Raw genomic sequence first — 9,693 nt, forward strand, 5'->3', positions numbered from 1 at the left:
TCTTTTATTTATTTTTGAGTAGTTGTGTAACTAAAATAGGTAGGAGGAGAGATAGCTCTTATGTCACAAAAAAGAAGTTGTATCAAACCTTTTATGTCGGATCTATAACAAACCAATCGGTATCGCCATCATACAGCCCAACCGTGGCTCGTGATGCATATATATGCATATCAAATGCACGGTTGGACGTATGATGGCGAATCCGAATGATTTGTATTCAGTCGATGAACTGGTAGATGTATGCAGTCGATGAACTGGTAGATGTATGTAGTCGATGAACTGAAAGACTTATGCAGGAAAGGCGAGAGGTGGGCTATATATAGGGTCGTCTGGCTCACAAAGTGATTGTGGTAGTTTCGATCCAACGACTCACATGAGCTAGGAAGAAACACACCCTTGATCCAACGACTCGCAAGAGCTAGAAAGAAACACACGATCCGTGTGATTCTTCCTGATTGGTGGGATGCACATTAGTACTCGCTCCGGACTCCGAAACCCTGATACTCGGAAAGAGTTTGTCCAGTTTGTACACGAAGTGCGTCCAGTTTTTGCCGTGACCCTCTCTACTCTTTCGCGCATGCTATGCGGGTGATATGATGATACCATGCCAAGTTTCAACATTTTCAGGATTCATTTTGTAGCGATTTTCAATTTCACGGTCATTTAGCTCTCTAAACAATTAGGTAAATGACCGAAAACAACAAATGATGTCAGAACATGTTGGAAATTGATGACGTCGCTTTAAATGCTGCATACTAAACACAAAAGAAGTCCGGAGTTTAAGTAAGTTATTAAAAATAAAAAAGAGGTGCAATGCTGGTTAATTTGCTTCAAGCCTTTCAGAATAGTGTAGACTGCACTGCACATAGCTCAGTGCAATCTATGCTATTCCGCAAGGCTTGAAGCTAATCAACATGTAGATGAGCATTGCAACTCTTCGTCATTGTCTGTGCACTCACGGCTTATAAACCGCTCATACTGCCTCTCTCTTGGCGAAGATCACAAGATAGTTTGGTCAAATCGCATTACTTGTAAGTCTAGCTAACATGGATGCTTATGATGCAAGAGCAACAGCAAAAGTGAAAATTTGGCACAAATAGGTAGTTGTGTAACTAAAATAGATAGGAGGAGAGATAGCTCTTATGTCACAAAAAAGAAGTTGTATCAAACCTTTTATGTTGGATCTATAACAAACCAATCGGTATCGCCATCATACAGCCCAACCGTGGCTCGTGATGCATATATATGCATATCAAATGCACGGTTGGACGTATGATGGCGAATCCGAATGATTTGTATTCAGTCGATGAACTGGTAGATGTATGCAGTCGATGAACTGGTAGATGTATGTAGTCGATGAACTGAAAGACTTATGCAGGAAAGGCGAGAGGTGGGCTATATATAGGGTCGTCTGGCTCACAAAGTGATTGTGGTAGTTTCGATCCAACGACTCACATGAGCTAGGAAGAAACACACCCTTGATCCAACGACTCGCAAGAGCTAGAAAGAAACACACGATCCGTGTGATTCTTCCTGATTGGTGGGATGCACATTAGTACTCACTCCGGACTCCGAAACCCTGATACTCGGAAAGAGTTTGTCCAGTTTGTACACGAAGTGCATCCAGTTTTTGCCGTGACCCTCTCTACTCTTTCGCGCATGCTATGCGGGTGATATGATGATACCATGCCAAGTTTCAACATTTTCAGGATTCATTTTGTAGCGATTTTCAATTTCACGGTCATTTAGCTCTCTAAACAATTAGGTAAATGACCGAAAAACAACAAATGATGTCAGAACATGTTAGAAATTGATGACGTCGCTTTAAATGCTGCATACTAAACACAAAAGAAATCCGGAGTTTAAATAAGTTATTAAAAATAAAAAAAAGGTGCAATGCTGGTTAATTTGCTTCAAGCCTTTCGGAATAGTGTAGACTGCACTGCACATAGCTCAGTGCAATCTATGCTATTCCGCAAGGTTTGAAGCTAATCAACATGTAGATGAGCATTGCAACTCTTCGTCATTGTCTGTACACTCACGGCTTATAAACCGCTCATACTGCCTCTCTCTTGGCGAAGATCACAAGATAGTTTGGTTAAATCGCATTACTTGTAAGTCCAGCTAACATGGATGCTTATGATGCAAGAGCAACAGCAAAAGTGAAAATTTGGCACAAATAGGTAGTTGTGTGACTAAAATAGATAGGAGGAGAGATAGCTCTTATGTCACAAAAAAGAAGTTGTATCAAACCTTTTATGTCGGATCTATAACAAACCAATCGGTATCGCCATCATACAGCCCAACCGTGGCTCGTGATGCATATATATATGCATATCAAATGCACGGTTGGACGTATGATGGCGAATCCGAATGATTTGTATTCAGTCGATGAACTGGTAGATGTATGCAGTCGATGAACTGGTAGATGTATGTAGTCGATGAACTGAAAGACTTATGCAGGGAAGGCGAGAGGTGGGCTATATATAGGGTCGTCTGGCTCACAAAGTGATTATGGTAGTTTCGATCCAACGACTCACATGAGCTAGGAAGAAACACACCCTTGATCCAACGACTCGCAAGAGCTAGAAAGAAACACACGATCCGTGTGATTCTTCCTGATTGGTGGGATGCACATTAGTACTCACTCCGGACTCCGAAACCCTGATACTCGGAAAGAGTTTGTCCAATTTGTACACGAAGTGCGTCCAGTTTTTGCCGTGACCCTCTCTACTCTTTCGCGCATGCTATGCGGGTGATATGATGATACCATGCCAAGTTTCAACATTTTCAGGATTCATTTTGTATTGATTTTCAATTTCACGGTCATTTAGCTCTCTAAACAATTAGGTAAATGACCGAAAACAACAAATGATGTCAGAACATGTTGGAAATTGATGACGTCGCTTTAAATGCTGCATACTAAACACAAAAGAAGTCCGGAGTTCAAATAAGTTTAAAAAACATTGAAGTGGCCATGTAACAGATGAGTTCTCGTCCGAAACCCTGATACTCGGAAAGAGTATGTCCAGTTTGTACATGAAGTGCGTCCAGTTTTTGCCGTGACCCTCTCTACTCTTTCGCGCATGCTATGCGGGTGATATGATGATACCATGCCAAGTTTCAACATTTTCAAGATTCATTTTGTAGTGATTTTCAATTTCACGGTCATTTAGCTCTCTAAACAATTAGGTAAATGACCGAAAAACAACAAATGATGTCAGAACATGTTGGAAATTGATGACGTCGCTTTAAATGCTGCATACTGAACACAAAAGAAGTCCGGAGTTTAAATAAGTTATTAAAATAAAAAAGAGGTGCAATGCTGGTTAATTTGCTTCAAGCCTTTTGGAATAGTGTAGACTGCACTGCACATAGCTCAGTGCAATCTATGCTATTCTGCAAGGCTTGAAGCTAATCAACATGTAGGTGAGCATTGCAACTCTTCGTCATTGTCTGTGCACTCACGGCTTATAAACCGCTCATACTGCCTCTCTCTTGGCGAGGTGGGACTAAAAACAGCTTGCCGTAACCTCATTAGTACCGGTCCGTGGTACGAACCGGCACTAAATGGTGATGGTGGGGCCATAGCCTGACCGCAGGCTGATACAGCCTCTTTAGTACCGGTTCGTGGCATGAACCGGTACTAAAGGTTAGCCACGAACCGATACTATTGATCGCCGCCACGAACCGGCACTAATGTGCACATTAGTGCCGGCTCTAATTCAAACCGGCACTAATGTGCTTCACGCTTGACCCTTTTTCTACTAGTGGAAGAATGAATTTGTGGTATCGATATTACCCTTTCACAAGAAAAAAATATCAAAATATACACACAATTTACATAGAAATTGAGCGTTTTTATAATATGCAAGAATAAGTATATAATAGTGGAATTTTCAAAAATAAATTTAAATGAATTTTGTATTACTATTTAACAACACAAAATATGAAAGAAGCAAACAGTGAAAAAATTTGCACAAAATTTACATGAAAATTATGCCTTTCTATAATATGCAAGAATGAGCATATAAGGGTGGTACTTGAAGAAAAAAAAGATGTTTCTTAAATAGGAATGATATAGTGACATTAGTATCAACCTCAAAGAAGAAAGGAAATGAAACGAAACTGTAACATAATAAAAAATGAAGTTTTTCATTTAAGAATAAAGAAAAATAAAAAAATGAGCTTATAAACTTGCACACAACTTTGCACATATTTAATATGTAAGAAATAAACGTATAATGGTGTAATTTTTACACTCTAATGTAATTTATACTACATTATATGGTATTCGCATCTATACATTTTGCGCTCACCCAACATCCTAAAAATACCCATAGTAACCGGCTAAGATAAAGAAAAAAAAGGCATGCAAACAGAAGAAAAGACGAGCACCATGGGCCTATAAAAACAAGAAGTGGGCTTTAGCCCAATTGGCATTCGACTGACCCAAAACAGTGGTGAGTTGAAAATATTAGCTCAAAACAAGACAACACACAACAGAAAAAAAACAAATAGCACAAATCCTGAAGCAGAAATCAGTGGCTCAAAAATTGACTGACCCAAATTCATTTTTTCAGGCGACTTACATGTAGGTAAAGTGAAATTGAATTCACAGATGTTGACCAAGATTGATAGATGTCATCGGCTAGATAGTAGATTTGGCCATACTTATGACCATTCATCGTAAAGTTGCAAGGTGGAGAAGTACCACAAACTAACATTTGCGAATAGATGAGATCTCTGCAAGATATTGATGCCATTGTGAGACCTAGACAACCCAAACTAGCAGTGCTAGATCCAAAAATCTTCAAAGGCAACAACTTCCAAAATTATTGTTAGATCCTTGCAATGCCTGGTGAACTGGTCGTGTGAAGTTGCAGAGCAATTCTTTCACCTCCAGCCATACAGTCAACACTCCCTAGCATCCCAAACCAGTCTTTTGCTCCATGCATCGTTTGAAGCTTTGTCGTGTCCTTGACATTAGGTGCGCAGATACTGCTCTCCATAAACCCTCGCCGCAGTTTCAGCGAACACTCTCGTGAACTTTATGATTGTATCTTCGGCGATAAACTGTGACAGTTAGGCATGCCGTCACCAACATATGTACCCACATGCAAGGAGCCATGTCACCCATGTCTGGACCCACATGTAAACAACAATGCTAGCATCGACTAAGCCCATATGTCAGCATTGTTGACCGGTCAAACCTGACGCCCTAGTTACTATTGATGGCCACCATTGATGATAAAACCACATCCTTACCCACATGGAAGCAATCACGTCGGCATCTGCTAAGCCCATTGTGAGAATCTTTGACCGGTCAAATCGATGAACCGATTAATGTTGATGGATTATCGTCACAAAAAATGATCTTAGGTGACAAATTTGCCTATCATAGGAGATAATATCGACCATCACCGAAAATGGTGATTCATGAAAAAATAGGTTCGCCACCTAAGACACGATCTTAGGTGAGAGAAAAAGTGGTACCGTCAAGATTTTTTTGTGTGTGTGACGGTGCTTCGATGACGGCGGGGGTGACGACGAAAACCGTCAGCAGGCCATTTTCGATGGCGAAAATTTGTTATACGTGACACAAGTGGGTAGCTAACTAAAAAACCTCAGTTGTGTAGCGTTATGACGGGAGCGATGCTCAAGCGCCGCTATCACCTAATACAACCACCCAGGGCCATAATCTAGGTTTTCACTCTGAAAAATAGCGAGTAATGCGTTCAACAAGGTAACGGCGTAGAAATATCGCGATTGCCAGGTATAGCTAACTCGAGCCAGACCTATGCTATCTCCCCAGAGCTCGAGACCAGGTGCTCGAGTAGCACCACTGCACCACTATCGATGTCACTTATGTGTTGTTGCCACAACTATTCCGCAATCCTAGCAGCTACATGCGATGTGCAACCACACCGTTGTACAACCATCCCACCACGTCAAGCCGTCGTTCATAGTTTGCATCCGAAGTCAACCACCGGATCTAGCAAGAGGAACGCTCACGAAGACCTTTCGGTGGCCAGCACAATCCACAGTGAATCTGCCACCGCAAGATGGAATGGTCACTACAAGTATGAATACCGATGGCGGAGCACACCACCGCCGACTATCACTTCGCCGGATAAGAGCCCTATCCAGGACCGGCCCACAAGTCGACATGTCCCATGTTGGAGCATGGAAGCTAGATCACCATCGCCGACGGGCGCCCTCTCCCTCCCTTGGCCGCTTTGGCGACTGGACGGAGTGGGGATATTGTTGTTTCGAACTGGTGATCATAGGGTAAGGTTTTTAGTTGTATTTTTTGTCCCCAATTGTCAGTAGTGAGGGGATGGAGATGACGTTGGCATGGAATAAGTCCTTCATGTCTCCTCCTTCTCATGATGGTGCCTTTTTACACGTTTGGAAGCATGCGTCCCAGATCTGGTTCTCCAGATTGCTTTTTTTTTTCTTTTGCAGATTTGTCTCAGTGGCTTTGTTCTACGGAATGGACGGGGCGTATGTATTTCTCCGGCTCTAGTTCCGACCAACAAAGGTTGGCCAGTTCCGGTCTCAATCGGGAACGTGTGAGAGTTGTGTTCCTGACTCCGTCTAGCCGGGCGAGGTGCGATTCGGAGCCGCGATTCCAGGCGTAGCTTTTACAAGCTATTGGGTTTAAACAAGCTTACTACACTAAGAAGGAGAACCAGATGTGACAAGCTATTGGGAGCTTTTACAAGCTATTGGGTTTAAACAAGCTTACTACACTAAGAAGGAGAACCAGATAAGACAAGGAGTATTGCGTAGCAGCGCACTGTCTATGGATGCAGGAGGAAGAATATTTCGAGACCCCAATAATTTAGTTGTATTTGTATATTTCTGTAAAGTTGTTTTTTTGAGGGATTTCTGTAAAGTTGTTATTCTAAGGGTTCATGTTACTATTATATAGTCTTTGGCATTTTCAAAGAAAAAAAATCCACACATAAACTCAAGCATGCATATTCGGTCCTCCCTCCCCCTCAATTGATTGTGGGGTCAACAATGTGCCCCTCGAATAGGATCACACCACCTGACACCTCGGTGACAAAGAAGGCAAAAGGATGGTCAGCAACAAAGGCCACACGCCGCGATGGCGGAGGTAGGGCACTAGTCGTGCTATGGTGGCATTTGGTTCTGAGGCTATCCCTCGATGGGATAGGAATAGCCAGATTTTTTGGGGATGCCATGCGTTTGGAAGGAAGGATGTGATGGCTCGGATAACCCGATTTAGGGAATATTCGACCGAAAACTTGGCTGCCGATAGCCACGAGAAACTGGCAGACGAGGGCAGCCACCCCGCCCACGCCGAAGCATTTTCCTATTTCACCTCCCCACATGGAAATATACCTGTCTCTATTCTGACCTCTCCCCACGACAGTGGAAGGCAACGGCGGCGATTCCAGGTCGGAGCGGCAGCGCTCGGGGAACGGGGCGCCATGGAGCCGGGGAAAGAAGGCGCCAGCGGCGGGTTACGACAGTGCCGGCGGCTCTCTGGCCTCCTCTTTTCCCTCTTTCATTTCTCTGCAAACTTTCATGGACAGTGTAGCTCGATCCCTCCGTGTACCAGATCTGAAGCATCTTCCCATTTATCTGCAGCTAGCACGGAGGAGCACCGAGCCAACGAATAGAATCAGCAAGACAGTCCCGGTCTGATGTGTGCGTGTGTTTGATGCTGGTGTCCCCCTTTTATGTCTTTTTGATAGCACTGAGATAACTATAAGCCTACACTATTGCAGCCTCTGCAAATATTAATACTGATTCTAGATCCACCGAGAATTTCAGCATAGTCTTCAGTTCGAAGAAGTGGGCAGGACAATTGTAATGAACCGATTGAACAATGTGTGTCATTGCAAGAATCTATCCACTTCTCATCCTTCCGGCCAAACACCAAAAATTGGCTATCCAACACAACCAACCCCATTCAGCCAAACAATCAAATGTGGTTATCCCTAACCAGGTGGCTGGGGATATCACCAGCTGATACGTCTCCAATGTATCTATAATTTTTGATTGTTCCATGCTATATTATCTACTGTTTTGAACATTATTGGGCTTTATTATCCACTTTTATATTATTTTTGGGACTAACCTATTAACCGGAGGCCCAGCCCAGAATTGTTGTTTTTTTTGCCTTTTTTAGGGTTTTGAAGAAAAGGAATATCAAACGGAGTCCAAACGGAATGAAACCTTCGGGAACGTGATTTTCTCAACGAACAAGACCCGGGAGACTTGGACCCTACGTCAAGGCACAAGAGAGGAGGCCACGAGGTAGGGGGCGCGCCCTCCACCCTCGTGGGCCCCCTGTTGCTCCACCGACATACTCCTTCCTCCTATATATACCTACGTACCCCTAAACGATCAGATACGGAGCCAAAACCCTAATTCCACCGCCGCAACTTCCTGTATCTACGAGATCCCATCTTGGGGCCTGTTCTGGAGCTCCGCCGGAGGGGGCATCGATCACGGAGGGCTTCTACATCAACACCATAGCCCCTCCGATGAAGTGTGAGTAGTTTACTTCAGACCTACGGGTCCATAGTTAGTAGCTTGATGGCTTCTTCTCTTTTTTTGGATCTCAATACAATGTTCTCCTCCTCTCTTGTAGAGAACCATTCGATGTAATCTTCTTTTTGCAGTGTGTTTGTTGAGACCGATGAATTGTGGGTTTATGATCAAGTTTATCTATGAACAATATTTGAATCTTCTCTGAATTCTTTTATGTATGATTGGTTATCTTTGCAAGTCTTTTCGAATTATCAGTTTGGTTTGGCCTACTAGATTGATCTTTCTTGCAATGGGAGAAGTGCTTAGCTTTGGGTTCAATCTTGCGGTGTCCTTTCCCGGTGACAGTAAGGGCAGCAAGGCACGTATTGTATTGTTGCCATCGAGGATAACAAGATGGGGTTTTCTTCATATTGCATGAGTCTATCCCTCTACATCATGTCATCTTGCTTAAGGCGTTACTCTGTTTCTAACTTAATACTCTAAATGCATGCTGGATAGCGATCGATGAGTGGAGTAATAGTAGTAGATGCAGGCAGGAGTCGGTCTACTTGTCTCGGACGTGATGCCTATATACATGATCATACCTAGATATTCTCATAACTATGCTCAATTCTGTCAATTGCTCAACAGTAATTTGTTCACCCACCATAGAATACTTATGCTCTTGAGAGAAGCCACTAGTGAAACATATGCCCCCGGGTCTATCTCTATCATATTAATCGCCTACTACTTAGTTATTTCCTTTGCTATTTACTTTGCCTTTATTTTACTTTGCATCTTTATCATAAAAATACCAAAAATATTATCTTATCATATCTATCAGATCTCACTCTCGTAAGTGGCCCTATAGGGATTGACAACCCCTATTTGCGTTGGTTGCGAGGATTTATTTGTTTTGTGCAGGTACGATGGACTCGCGCGTAGCCTCCTACTGGATTGATACCTTGGTTCTAAAAAACTGAGGGAAATACTTACGCTACTTTGCTGCATCATCCCTCCCTCTTCGGGGAAAACCAACGCAGTGCTCAAGAGGTAGCACCAGCTAACCCAACTTCGCCCTTGAACCAAACACCCCTATTATCATCACGGTGGCAGCCGCGGCCTTGGTGCCTTCCTCATTCACATCGATGACGGCTCGGTGGATCACTTCCTGTAGCGCCG

At 43.1% G+C, this 9,693-nt stretch overlaps 1 pseudogene; it reads right to left on the reverse strand.

Moving 5' to 3' along the window:
* LOC119357434 overlaps positions 1–9,693 on the reverse strand; it is a 39,714-nt pseudogene that overhangs the window by 29,165 nt on the left and 856 nt on the right.

The sequence above is a fragment of the Triticum dicoccoides genome, chromosome 2A (genome assembly GCF_002162155.2).
Source record: "Triticum dicoccoides isolate Atlit2015 ecotype Zavitan chromosome 2A, WEW_v2.0, whole genome shotgun sequence".
Taxonomy (NCBI): Eukaryota; Viridiplantae; Streptophyta; class Magnoliopsida; order Poales; family Poaceae; genus Triticum; species Triticum dicoccoides.